Raw genomic sequence first — 15,366 nt, 5'->3', positions numbered from 1 at the left:
TCTGGATATACAAACCTGAGTGTTATCTACATGGAAGATGATGAGGTCACCACTTGAGAGGTACCCAAGGGTACACCCACATCTTAGGGTTAAGGGTATGAGAAAGATGATGATGGTGTAGCAAAGGAGACTGAGAAGGAAGAGAATCAAGAGAAAAACCAAAGAGGAAAAAAATTACAGAAAGAACAGGGTGGTCAACATTATTAAATGCTGGAAAGGTCAAGATGGGATTTAGAAAATGCTATCGGATTTGACAGGAGAGGGAGGGAGGGAGGGAGGGATGGGGGGGGAGAGGGAGAGAGAGGGAGAGAGAGAGAGAGAGAGAGAGAGAGAGAGAGAGAGAGAGAGAGAGAGAGAGAGAGAGAGATCGATCGATCAATCGATCGATCACTATAACATCCCTCATGAGTCACTAAGCTAAATATTCCCAGGCTTTTCAGTTGATCGACTGAAATCACAGGACATGATTCCAAGCCTCATCATTTCTGGTCATTAGTGCCAGTATCTTTCACAACCTGGCTCCAACCGACTTTTCCAAACTTATTGTACAACCACTTTACAATCCAGTCAAGATGGCCTACTTGTTATTGTTCACATACTAGCCTGGAACGCACCCTTTTTTCCAGCATCTCTAGTTTTCTTTGAAGCACAGCTCAAATACTAATTCCTTTGTGAGACCTTCTTGTCCTCCTGACCCTCAGATGAGCACCTCTCCACCAAAATCATGATGTATTTATTTTGGATAACACATGAACTTCCCAACAGGATGTAAACTTCTTAAGGGCAGGGAATGATTCATTTACGTTTCTGTATACTTAGTACTAAGCACAGCTCCTGGCACATAGCAGAAGCTTAATTCTCAAAATATGGTTTCTGGAACTAAGCACATTATTTCACACGTGGTCTGGCCAGGTTGTGTGAGGATTATTGTTCTCTTGTGCCTTGTTCTGGAAACTAAGCTTTGTTATGGCAGCCTAAGATAAGATCAGCTAGGTTTTTTTTTGGCTGCAGGATCTCACTACTGACTCATGTTAGTGGATTAAAGTCCACTACAACTCCTACATCCTTTTTGCATAAATTGTTGTCTAATTGTGTCTTCCCCATCCCATACCTGTGGAATTGATTTTGTGAACCCATCTATAAGCGTTTGAATTTATTCCTTTTTAATTTCATCTTATTAAGTTTGGCCCATCATTAAAGCCTGTACAGATCTTCTTGGATGCCAATTTTCTTATCCAATCTTTAGTGATCCCACCCCCTAGCTTCATATTACCTACAATTTGACAAGCACATCATCATCCAAACCACTGACAAAAACTGAACAAAAAAGAGCCAAAGAGAGCCAGAGGACCTTCCACTAGGGACCGTCCTCCCGGACGACCCCGATCCGTTAATCACCACTCTTTGGGCTTGTTCGCTCAAACAGTTCCAAATCCACCTGACCACACTACCATCCAGTCCACATTTCTCCATCTTGTCCACAAGGATAGCATGAAAGACCTTGCCAAAATGCCTTGCTGAAATCCAGGTCTATGGTACTCCCCTGATCTACCAGTCTAGTAACCCTGTCAAAAGAGGAAACAAGGTTAGTCTAGTATAGTTTGTCCTTGATAAACTCATGTTGTCTTGTAGTGATCACATCAATCAGGTTACAGTACAAACTGTTAGCTAAAATTCATTCAACACAACCCAAAAAGTTAAGTTCACAAAATGAAATAACATTTAACACCTCAAATTATGAATTTGAGTACTGTATTCAAAATCAGATCTGCTTTAAAAAAGTCATCTGGAAATTCCAACCAGGAAGAAAATGACTCACATGATGTGAAATATAATAAAAATGTAATATTCCTGAAGGGTCTTTCTTCTGACAATACTGGTTAAAGGTGAGCTATGCCAACTTTGCATACAAGATTTATAAAAAAACTTCAAGATGTGGTAGGAATGGGTGCCAAATCTGGAAATAATATTAATGAACTACAAACTCTTCCAAACTATCCAAGCTCAAAGATGATTACTACAATAAAAATTTGGCACTTTAGAACTTTCTGTTGGTAACAATTAGAAACATAACATCATCCAGCTTTGGGGGGGGGGAGAACAAAGGAACATACAGCTTCATCTTCATTTCTCCCCAGCTCATTTTTTTTAATAGTTTTTGTTTTTTTAAGTGAGGCAATTGGGGTTAAGTGACTTGCCCAGGGTCACACAGCTAGTAAGTGTTAAGTGTCTGAGGCTGGATTTGAACTCAGGTACTCCTGACTCCAGGGCCAGTGCTCTATCCACTGTACCACCTAGCTGCCCCCCCCAAAGCTCATTTTTTAGGGAGTCTTAGTCTTGTTAATCATATGTGTGAATAAAAAAAAAGTTTTACAGTCATTTTCATCACTTCCACTTTAAAAATGCAATTTATGATTATAATGATAAGAAAATACAAATATTTAAGCAGTATTATATTTATATAGTGTTAAATTAAAATGGAAAGTACCTGGTATTCTAGGTGCTAAAACTAGTAAAAATCAATCCCTACTAATATAGAGTCCAAACTAGGGATTTTTTCACCTAAGAAAAAGAGTTGTTTGGGAGTTGTGCAGGTTTTTGTGGGGGGCCAAAAGAATAGTCACACTGTAGATATAGTCACATGAGGAAAGGAGGCAGCTTGTTGCCCTGGAAGTCCAGCCTCTGACCTCACAAGGATTACAGGGGAAAGGGAGGCACCGGGAGAACAGTGCCATGGTGATGAGACCCAAGGGTTGCTGGCCTGGAGGCAACTGCTTCATAAGACAACATGTGCCAACAATCACCATGGGGAGGAAGCACAGAGTACTCTGGATGTCCATTCCTAGGACAAAGATTCATTTACTCTATGTTAGTTAGGATTCTGCAGAGACCAACATACATACCAATATATAGCAGAGTTCAGGCAATAGTGATAAGCAGAACATTTCAACAGTAATATTCAACAATGGTATTAAAACATATTATGTTTAATGCATGGTGTTGAGCATTAGGCTAGATGAAAACAAATATAACTAACTATATGTTCTCTGCCCTTAAGGAACTTACACACTATAGTAGAAATGACTAGACATTTATCTGTATCTTTCCTACTTCCAAGTATGGATAAGGTTACAACAGGATTAGACAAGTGAGAAATGTAGTATACTACTTCCTTTAATAAGTTTTGCCTACTTACTCACTTTAAAATAATTTTAAAACTTCCACTAAAAGGAAAACCATGTAACACACCTAACATTTCATTCTAGAATCACTTAACTCAAAAGTAGAGTATCTATACAAGTCTATGTATGTAAAATCAAAAGACTGCAATGAATTAATGTAAATAATTGAAATGTATTAATTCCTACATAATAAAGTATGATAATTTAAAGATTACCCTCACCATAGCAATATATATATTTTTTTCAACTTTTTTTTTTTTTTTTTTTTTTGCGGGCAATGAGGGTTGACTTTGACTTGCCCAGGGTCACACAGCTAGTTGTCAAGTGTCTGAAGCCAGATTTGAACTCAGGTTCTCCTAACTCCAGGGCTGGTGCTCTATCCACTGTGCCACCTAGCTAGCTGCCCCTTAATCATTCTTTTGGTGGGAAATATACACTATCTTATTCTTTTTATTAATATCATTCATCGGGGCAGCTAGGAGGCGCAGTGGATAGAGCACCAGCCCTGGAGTCAGGAGTACGTGAGTTCAAATCCAGCCTCAAACACTTAACACTTACTAGCTGTGTGACCCTGGGCAAGTCACTTAACCCCCATTGCCTCACTAAAAAAAATATATATATATATATATATCATTCATCACTCTAAGAAGTCACTCTACTTCTGCTAGCCAAGTAAGTTTCTTTAACTTGGATTTAACTTTTGTCAATTTCACACATGCACATGCACACACACAAAATATCTCCCTTGATAGAAAACAAGGTCGGGACTGTTTTACTTAATAAATGCTTTTTGACTCATTAGCATTTAGCACAACACCAGGCACATGATAGGTACTTAATGAATGATTTTATTGGTCACATTTTGCAGATGAGAAAACTAAGGTTCAGTTAAATGACTTGCCCTGGATTGTGTATCCAGTAAATATTTGGGGCAGGATTGGAACTTAGGTCTTCTGGTATTCTAACTACCACATCAAACTGCCTCCAATACAGAGCAATATAATTAAAAAGTAGAATTTATCAATCTGCTGTTTAGAGGATGCACATTAGATCTGGAAAGAGCTAAAAAGATGTAAAATAAAAGGATAATTTAAGTTATTATGCTTCAAATCAAGAAAAGGTTAGGAAATGCTAATGATATTGTACAATTTCAAATTCAAATCAGAAATTATTAAAGCTATGAAAGGGCATTTATACTAAAAGACTCTAAACAGAATGATGGTATATTAATCTTAAGTACATATTCAATTAATCCTTCTATCACAAAAGATGTAAAATAAAACTTTACAGTTTTACAAGAAAGAGAAAAAATAAATGGGGACATTTTAACACCACTATAAAAATGACTGCTATGAAAGCAGGTCCAAGCTGGGTGTTATATATAGTTTACCTAAGTGTTCACACATCTCCCTGGTCCTGTAATGTACTATACTGGGAACATGCCCAGTACCTGATCCCAGGAAAGAGAAAATTGTCTTTGTGGTAACTACTAACTAGGCAGAGCTAAGTAAGCACCCTTCACTCATGATTTATTGGCCGGAAATCCAACGTAGGCCACAAATGTCTACCAAAAGGGCAGTTTACTAAGCTCTAACTGAAGTCTCAATCTATAGAGAGCAAAATTCCAGTGCCAATCATAAAATTTCCAAGTGTCAGTGCTGACTGAGCCAGGACTATAAAAAAGTAAATTAATTGCTTAGGGATATCAAGAGTCTTCAATCTTCAATCAAGAGGATTTCAATTTTTGTCTTTCACATAAACCTTATGACAGTGAGAGAAAAGACCATATTTGGACTTTTCTCAGAGCCTTAAAGGCAGAGAGTGAGTCTGGTTTCAGGTCCTACAGATTTGTGGCCCAAATCTCCCAGGAGAGGGGACATGGGTACTCGAGGCTCCTGGGCCTTAGGCCCCAGCAGGGCCTGAAGAGGGTCCTGGGTTTTGTGGAAGTCGGGCTGGGCTAGGAGCTCACGAGGCAATCCCCGCCTGATTCAGAGCTCAAGCCCCAATTTGAGTTTTGTTTTGTTTTTGAAAGGTTATATTTACACAAGCACTGTTCTAGTGAGGAGTGGGGACATTCTTACTCCAGCATTGGGTTGGGGCCTAGTGCCGAAATCTGATTGGTCAACCAGTGCAATCTGATTGGTCCTTACGGTTACCATATATGGGAGGTTGGTATTATATGCTGTGATTGGTTGTTTTTGTAATTCTGTATGTAAATGGGAACTATAATGTGATTGGTCCAGAGGGACCCTTGAGGGGTATAAACAGAGGTGAGGGACTTCACTTCAGTGTACTCTCCAGCACATTCAGAAGAGTGCCCATCTTCCTAAAGATGAATAAAAAAGCCTTCACCACCAACTGCTGCCTGCTTGGAATTGTTGAGTGGCGACCTGCTAACAGCAATCCTAGAGCTGCCAACACTTGAGCTGCTAACACTAGAGTTGCATAACGCTGTTTGAGCTGTTAGCCAAGTTTCTAACAACAGCAAAGCAACCACGAGTGCTCCATTGTATAAGGTCAAACCAATCTTTTGAAACCAGTACAGAGATAAGGATAAATACAAAAGATAAGAAATCACAAAACTAAACAACATATTAAAAACTAGCTCTAACAGTTATACATAGAGAATTTAGTGGGAAAAAATGTAAAATGCCTTTTTTTTCTTCTAGCATTCATGGAACCTACATAAAAAACTACTGACATACTAAGTTGCAAAAAAAAAGAAAGACAAAGTCGAGTACAGAAAAATATAGTAAAATTAGAGACTATATTACAATAAGCCTATAGTAAATAATAACGCAAATAATAAAAAGCATAGGTTTGTGAGGAAACAAAAAATGTAACAAGTATCAAGGTGAAAGATAAAGTTATAAAAATGATAGATTACATAAAATTACAATTTTTATACAAATGTATAAAATCAATAGGTGAGGTAAAGGTGGGATATAAGGTGTGATGATTAAAAATATAAGAGACATAGTTTCTGAGTAATTTAATCATTTTATTAATATGCTGGCAAGACATTAATATTTTTTTTAATTCTTTTTTTTGGGGGGGGGGGCAATGAGGGTTAAGCAACTTGCCCAGGGTCACACAGCTAGTAAGTGTCAAGTGTCTGAGGCTGGACTTGAACTCAGGTCCTCCTGAATCCAGGGCCAGTGCTTTAATCCACTATGCCACCTAGCTGCCCCCAGTAAGATATTAATAAAAGGATGGTCATTTGGCCGGCTCTCTCTTAGACAAAAGACTCCTAATGTTGGTGAGGTCACAGATTATATGCTCTTTGAAGAGGAGGTATTCCTGAGAAAAGTCTAATCACTTCTGATTGCTCAACTTAATTTGGAGGGAGGCTATATTAAAATGAAGGGCTGATAGCAGACAACTCCCCAATGTAGGGTTAACTATTAATCTTCATCCCAGACAAAATTTTTATTGCCCTAACAAGAATTTATAAGGGTCATTCTTGTCTTATCAATATTCCTAAAAGTTTATAGCTATGACCAAGGCAAAGGAGAGTTGACTTTATTTTATTAAGAAGGCCTTTGGGAGGGGAAGAAGTCAGGATTATATCACCAAGATATTAATTACAAAAATAATGGATTACAATCGCCCATTTGATTCTCCTGAGATATAAAATCTCCTCAATTAATATGATATTATAAATATTTTAATCAAGAGTTCTTAACTATGGGGCTCATGATGGGTAACAATGTAAAGGGGAAAAGGGGAGAAATTGAGCAATGAATTGACAAAACCAAAGGGAGCAGTTCCCTTTAGTAAGGAGACCTTACAGAAAATGTATACAAAGGGAAAAAGGTAAACGATGAAAAAAATGTTCTTTTAAGTCTTAGAAACCTTATCTCATACACCTGTCTGATTCTTGGGGCACCATGTGATGAAGCTCTCTATTCCAGAATCTTAGAGTAATTTTTCCCCAGCTATCTATCTTCTCATACTTGGGTCACTTGTAGATTTGTAGAAATCCTCATCCTCAATCAAAAATCTCCTCCAATTCCCAGGTGATAACTAAATAACTCTCAATTTGAATAGCACAAGAAGACATTTAAGATTTTACACAATAATCACAATAACCAATATATTTACCATATCCAATATTTATGTAGTGCTAGATTCAACGTCTTCTTAGAGATTTACCCTTTGCAAAAGGTGGGTAGACATTGTAGCAAGGAAAAAATACTTGTTCTTGGATTTCCTCTAGTAAAGAAGTAAAACTCCTGATTAAAAATAAAAGGAAGGTTTTTAATCACCACAAGGGGATCTGTCTGGGAGGAAAGTTTAGAACTTTTACCTCCCTGAACCAGATGGACATGGCTTTTATAGACTGTAGATGGGGTGACCACATGAAAATGGAAAGTTCCTTTTTGGGGTGTGGTGGAGAAAGCTTGGAGGCTTGTCGTGTTTCTGAAAGTCGGGGATTTTAGATTTGGAATGATGGTCCTGACCTCTGGAGTTATCTCTGTCTCCTAGCTCAGGTCAGGTACTAGCCACATCTAAGTGACTTTCCTGTTACGGAATTTTATCTCCCCTTAGTTCTTAGGTGTGTCTGTCCTGATATTTAGTTGACCAATCTGAAATTTAATAGTCCCTTAATATGTCTGTGCTGTTATCGGGTCATCTTTGGTTTTGCTTCTCACAAGAGAAACTTTTGAATTATCCTAAGACCATGCCAACATAATTAAGTGGATAATTATCTAACCCTACTAGTTGGAGATTGAAGTGATAGTGGTCCTTAGGACACTATGGTCCGGTGGTTAGAGATTGAAAACTTTTTTTTCAATAGGAATAAAATCTTTTCTTTATAATTTCTAGTGCTTAACTAAAACCAAATCACTGTAATTTACTGAGCATGTGGCTAGATCTTAAAGTTTAAAAATACAGATGAAGATATTGATAAACACAACTGATTGAGAACTGACTTCATGTAGTTTGTTTCCAGGCCAATGAATAGCTTGGAGCTGACCAGACTTTGTCAATGCCAGACAGATTATTTTGTACATTTCCACTTTAGAGATCCCCAAGCTTGCTTTTTGTACTGTTGCTATATAAAACAGCTTACCTTAAGAATTTATGAGATGCTTAACCTTGAAAAGGTAATCTTATCACTCTCAGCTTGTTATGCTAAAAAAAAAAATTTAGCTGGTGAAACTATAAGGTAAATTAAGCCAGAGGCAATCTCTTCCCTCTTTCTGTTGTCACCCCCAAATAAACCCTGTCCCTTGCCCCCATCTTTGGGTACTTCTAGTGCTCACTATGGTGAGTTAGAACTCCTGCCCCAATTAAATACCTTAATTCCATTGTATTGATTATTTCATTAATTTTCAGGTTGACAATATTTTAAATGGTTCTTTGCTTTGCCTACCTCACTGAAAACCACTATTACTACCTTTTGTATTTCTAAAAAAGGTTTTTGAAAATTTAAAACATATTTATATCAATATTTAAACAATTAAATTCATAACCCAAAAGAATTAAAGAATTCACATCCTAACGATATCTCTAATACAATGAATTATTAAACCATTAGGCACTTTTCTTTTACACATTACAAATCATATCCTTAAAATTATACAATTTTCTAATATAGCATAATAATAACAAATTTCACTTAAAATGAAATCAGAAGTAATTCAATTTCACCAGGATCTATTTTCCAAGTGATATCATACGGAACTTTAACTTATAATTTCAATTATTTAGTATTATATTTTACACAAGACCTATTAAACCAAGCATTTCATATTTCTTATTTTTCAGCCATTCCACTAAAAACGATTTTAGAAGTGGCAGTATATAAAAGAGTTTAACTATAACAAATCCTCTCAAATTTAGGAACCAGTTCTTATCCGATTCCTCCTATTCCCTAAGACAGAAACTGCCACATGGAATGAGAGGGGCTTAGAATATGTGGCATCACCCATTTTGTTTGTTTTTGTTTTTGTAATGGGACAATGAGGGTTCAGTGACTTTCCCAGGGTCACACAGCTAGTGTCAAGTGTCTGAGGTAGCATTTGAACTCAAGTTCTCCTGAATCTAGGGCTGGTGCTTTATCCACTGTGCGACCTAGCTGCTCCCAGCATCATACATTTTGACTGTAGCCCCGCTAACTTTGTTTCAAATAAAGCTACACAATTTTCATTCTCAATCTTTCTACTTAAAATCAAACTCTCTCAACATGCCTAAACCATTTGTTTTTGTTTTTTGGGGTTTTTTTTTGGTGAGGCAATTGGGGTTAAGTGATTTGCCCAGGGTCACACAGCTAGTAAGTGTTATTGTCTGAGGCCGCATTTGAACTCAGGTCCTCCTGACTCCAGGGCCAGTGCTCTATCCACTGCGCCACTTAGCTGCCCCCATGCCTAAACCATCTGAACCTAGATTCCCTGCATCCCCCCCGCCCCCCCCCACCTTTATTTCTCTCTCCTAATCTTGCAAACCTATCACGAAGACCAGCCTACTTCACTTTAATACAAAACTCTACCCCGACTTCCCTTATCTTTCTCTCTTTTTTCTCAATCAAAAAAACCCCACAACATTCTAAGTTCCAATTACAGAAGAGTCAAACTTCCACCTAGCTGGGGTATAGGCTAGTAACTAGTCTTCCCTCAGGTCCTTCTACACAACTCTTAGCTCCCTTCCCCTAAAATAATGAGGACAATATGCATTTAAAAGCCTTCTCACCAGCACAGATTTTTTAGATCTACAAATCAAAAAATGTTTATTAACTGATCCAACCATACTAAAGAGTAATTTGGAAGCATGATCAAAGGGCTATAAAACTGTGTATACCCTTTGATCCAGCAATACCACTGCTAGGTTTATATCCCAAAGACATCCCAAAATAAGAGAAAAAGACCTATTTGTACAAAAATATTTATAGCAGCTCTTTCTGTGGTAGCTAAGAATTGGAAATCAAAGGAATGCCCATCAACTGGGAAACGGCTAAACAAGCTATGGTATATGACTGTGATGTAAGTATTACTGTACTATAAGAAATGACAAGCAGGATGACTTCAGAAAGGCCTGGAAAGACTTGTATGAAGTGATGTATAGTGAAGTGAGCAGAACGTTGTGCACAATGACAGCAATACTGTATTGTATGATGAAGAACTGTGAATGACAACTATTCTCAGCAATACAATGATCCAAGACAATTTCAAAGGACTAGTGATGAAGCATATTATCTTCCTCCAAAGAAAGAACTGATGTTGACTGAACACAGACTGAAGCGTGCTATATTTCACTGTCTTTAATTTTTTCTTTTTTTTCTTAGACAAAATGACTAGTATGGTAATGTTTTATACAATTGTACATGTATAACCTATATTTGACTGCTTACTGCCTCAGGGGGTAGAGGACGGAGGGAAGGAGGGATAGAATTTGGAACTCAAAACTTTAAACAAAAATGTTAATTATTATTTTTTAAAATGTTTATTATGTGCCTACTCTGTACCAGGTACTGTGCTAGAAAGACAAAAGTAAAACAGTACTTCACCTTGAGAAGCTTGCATCCTATCAGGGGAGACAATATATCTATTTTTAAATTATATATATTAGAAATAAAATAAATACAAGGAAATTTTGGGGGAGGAGAGAGAACTAACAGGTAGAGTGGAGGACTAGGGAAGTCTTCATGTATGAAGTGGTGAATGAGTTGAATCTTGAAGGAAACTAGGAATTCTAAGAGACAGATTATAAGGGTGTGTACTCCAAACATGAGGAAACGAAGAATGCAGAAGCATGGAAAAGGGAAAAGTCTCACAGTAAGAAGATCACTCTTACTGGAGAATAGATGAAGGGAAAGTGATATATAAAAAAAGGTAGCTTGAGGTCAGATTGTGAAAAGCTTTAAATAAACACTCTAACATATGCGTGTGTAAGAGGTATGTGTGTGTAAAATATTTATATATAATTCAGCCCCAACCATTCTCATAATCTCAAGTATCACATCTCCAACTGCATCTTGGACATCAATATGTCTACTTTCCTATCTTCCTTATTTACTGTGGAAGGTACCACCATCCTCCCAGTTATCTAGGCTTGCAATTTAGGTGTCATCCTAGACTCCTTATTCTTTCTCAACCCCCAAATCCAATCTGTTTTCAAATCCCATTGATTCCCAACATCTGACCTATAATCTCCCTTTTCTACTTTGATACTTTGTTGTTGCTGTTTAGTCCTTTTTCATTCATGCCTGACTCTTCATGGCCCCATTTGGGGTTTGCTTGGAAAAGATACCAGAGTGGTTTACCATTTCCTTTTACAGATGAGGAAACTAAGGCAAAAACTAAGGCCCTGGGTCACACAACTAGTAAGTGTCTGAGTCTAGATTTCAACTTTATGACACTGTCACAAACCAAATGTAAACCCTCTTCACACCTGATTTACTACAATAGCCTTCTGGTTGTTCTCCCTGCCTCAAGTTCCTCCCCCCATCCAGTCCACCCTCCACTCAAATGGCAAACTGATATTCCTAAAGTATAGGGTGTATATCACCTCCCTACTCAATCAACTCCTGTTACTCTCTATTAACTTCAGAATCTACTATAAAACTATCTGTTTGGCTTTTGAAGCCCTTTAAAACTTGACCCTCTCTCTTCTTTCCAATCTTCTTACACTTTACTCCCTCTCTCTCCCACCCCCAATTAAGTTATCATCTGGGGACACTGGCCTCCCTGCAATTCAAACAAGACACTCCTTCCAATTCTGTGCATCTTCACTGGCTGTCCTCTGCCCCGCCCCACCCCTCCAAGCCTGCAATTCACTCATCTCCATGATTACTCTTGCCATTAAATATCATATTTTAAAAAACCAAGCAACAGAAAAAAGTTATAAAAAACAAAGTGAAAGATCATCAGCAAAGAAGAAGTTAAAACACTTCTTTTTGAAGATAGTATGAGTGAGTATATAGCCAGGAAACCCAAGATAATTAATGGAGGTAACAAATAGAGGTAACAAATTAACTTTAGTAAAGTAGCAGGATAGAGATGCTCAAAAAAAAATCTGCATTCCCATACACTACTAACAAAAATCAAGGAAAATTGACAGAAATAAAAATACTTTTATAATGAAAAAATGGATCAAATATTTGGGTTATTAATACATGAAGTGAGGCACTATAGTGTAGTGCATGGATGGCCCAGGCTTTGGAATTAGAAAGACCTATGTTAAGGTTTTAATTCTGGGATATCTGAGTGGTATGACCACAGACAAGTCACTTACCCTCTCTGTGCTACCAGTAACTCTCCAAAGACTATGTTAACAGAGGTTATCTTTAATGGTAAAAGGAATTTCTACACCAATGAAATTATAGGTCCTAATAAAACATTCTATCAAGATACATAAGAGACCTAATTAAGGTCAATTTTCAAAACAGTATTAACCAAAACCAAGGAAAAACTAAATATAGGGATAGTTTCTATTATGTTACCTGAAGCAGACATAGTAAAAAATGTTAATATTTCTCCACTAGCTTACCAGTTTAATGCAATACTAATTAAAATATAACAGGCTATTTCATAGGATTAAATAAAGTTACAATAAAATCCCCATGGAAAAACTGACAGGCAAGGATATTCATAAGATCTATGAAAAAGAAAACCACCAAAGCACAGCTAGCACTCCCAAATCACAGAAAGTATTATCAAACAATAATTCCTTTTAAAAAAAGGAAAAACATATCTGACATTAGGAAAAAATAATAGAGATATAGATAAGAAATGAAGGCTGGAAAATAAAACCAAAAGTATAGAAAATGTTATCTTTTGTTAAACCCACACTTAAAAAATACTAGGGGGGCAGCTAGGTGGCACAGTGGATAGAGCACCGGCCCTGGAGTCAGGAGTACCTGAGTTCAAATCCTGCCTCAGACATTTAACACTTACTAGCTGTGTGACCCTGGGCAAGTCACCCCAATTGCCTCACCCACCCCCCCAAAAAAAATTTAAAAAAAAATACTAGGGAATTATATCACTAGTCAATAAAAAACTGTTGTGAAGATGGTATGGCTCTATGGCTCCAAATGGGTATAATACAATAATATAAACTAACTAGTGACCTAAATATTTTTAAAGTCATTAAAAAGTTGTTACAAAAAGAATTATGGACTTATTTTAACTGTGGAGAATAGGGGCATTTTCCTCAGAAAATAAATGGAGATAAAATCAATTTGAATTTTAAAAAAGCAAAAAAGGATTTTGAACAAAAATAATCTAAGATAAATATCTAACATTCAGAATGTATAAGGAACAGATATATATCTATAAAATTAATAATACAACCACTCCAGTGAATCAATAATCCAAGAACATAAGCAATTTATGGAAAGAATACAGTGTTCATGACTAAAAGAAAAGATCATCAAATTCTATGATAATCAGAGAAATATACAGCAAAGAAAGTAGAGAAAAATAGCAAAAAACCGATAAAAATCCAATGTTAGAGATGCTTCTGTTTAACAGGTATTCTAAGATACTGTTGATGAAACTGAAAATTGACCAACATTTTGGAGAGTAACATAGAAATAAACGATACAAACAAAACTAATCATATCTTTTGACCTAGCAATTCTATTTACTAGGATTTTATCCTTAAAAAATAATAAAACTAAATTATCTGTACATAAGTATTTAGAGCTGCTCTATTTATAATAACAAATAACTATATTTTGGGAACCAAATTATGGTATATTAGTATAACATGACATTATGGTATTATTTTTTAAAAAGATGGAAAGCCCTATATGAAAGATGAAAAGTAAAAAAAAAAAAAGAAAGAAAGATGAAAAGTGAGATCAATAGAACTGGTACTGCATATTTAATAATTTCCACTACCTTGGCGGGAAAAAGCCAAAAGAACTCCTGATACATTTGGAAAAGGATTTAGAACAAAAGTTTTAATAAAGTTTTGTTTCTTATCTGTTACTAACATTTGATTGTTTTTAAGTTTACAACATATTTTAAAGTTTTTAATAATAACAAAAACACAAATATAAGCTTACCTTTTCAACCCAAATCAATTCCACCTTTTTCTTTCCACTCCAACATTGATGAAATGTAGAGTAATTGAAATCCACTCTGGAAATATGCTAACTGACTCCAAAAGGCCATGGAGAGACTTTCAACTAAAATTGAACAGCCCTTTTGCAGAGGTCTGCAAAAGAAAGCAACCAAAAATTAAGATACTACATCCAGCAAAACAGAGTTCTATTATACACACGAATATCTTAATTAGCATTTTACAATGCTTTATGGAAATATTACCACTACCATCTACTGACATGAAAAACAACATGATAGATATAACAAGAAAAAAGCAACAGGTATATTTGTTCAGCATGCTTCTAAGAAGATGGGGATCATGTCATATTTCTCTATATATATGGCAGTTCCTTGTGTATAATAATAATGATGATGATGTTAATAATTGCTAGCACTCATATAGTGCTTTGAGGTTTGTGATTTGTTAAGTCATTTCAATCATGTTCAACTCTTTGTGACACCATTTGGGGTTTTCTTGGCAAAGATACTGGGGTAACTTGCCATTTCCTTTCTCCAGTTCATTTTACAGATGAAGAACTGAGGCAAAGAAGGTTAAGTGACTTGCCCAGATTCACACAGCTTTTAAGTGTCTGAGGGTGGATTTGAACTCAGGAAGATGAGTCTTCCTGAATCCAGGCCCAACACTCTATCCGCTGTACCAACTAATAAACTAATTATTATCTCATTTGATCGTCAAAACTCTTGAGAGGTAGTCGCTCTTATTATCCCTGTTTTACAGAAAAGGAAGGTAGGCAGGCTGGAGAGATCCAAAAAAGTCTAAAAGCTGTAGAGTGAGAAATAGAAAGAAGATTGTACTGAGCTCCCTCCTTTAATGGAGGCCCTATGCTCTAGTCAGAAGGCCCCAAAAGAGGGGCAAAGGTAAAGTGATTTCCCCAAACTTACAGTCAGTAACTGTCCAAAGTCAAATCTGAACTCAGGTCTTCCTGACTCCAGGTCTAGAACTCTCTATATAGCAGATGTTTAATAAATATTTGCTGTGATTATTAATGGTGATATGATTAATAAAAATCACATCTATCTCCACAGTCCTTTATTTCATTTATCAAATATGATTTCTTCCTGTTATTGCCAAGTAGCAAATACTTACTTGGCAATAATCATTACTATTT

General features: G+C 36.4%; 1 protein-coding gene across 1 annotated transcript in view; it reads right to left on the bottom strand.

Moving 5' to 3' along the window:
• IKZF5 (IKAROS family zinc finger 5) overlaps positions 1 to 15,366 on the bottom strand; it is a 35,129-nt gene that overhangs the window by 15,666 nt on the left and 4,097 nt on the right. The window contains exon 2 of the mRNA XM_043985568.1: positions 14,197 to 14,348. The gene's annotated coding sequence lies outside the window, so the exon portion shown is untranslated. The remainder of the gene's footprint in view (positions 1 to 14,196; positions 14,349 to 15,366) is intronic.

The sequence above is a fragment of the Dromiciops gliroides genome, chromosome 2 (genome assembly GCF_019393635.1).
Source record: "Dromiciops gliroides isolate mDroGli1 chromosome 2, mDroGli1.pri, whole genome shotgun sequence".
NCBI lineage: Eukaryota > Metazoa > Chordata > Mammalia > Microbiotheria > Microbiotheriidae > Dromiciops > Dromiciops gliroides.
Note: the sequence above shows the minus strand (reverse complement) of the source record. Positions and strands in the feature narration are given on the sequence as shown.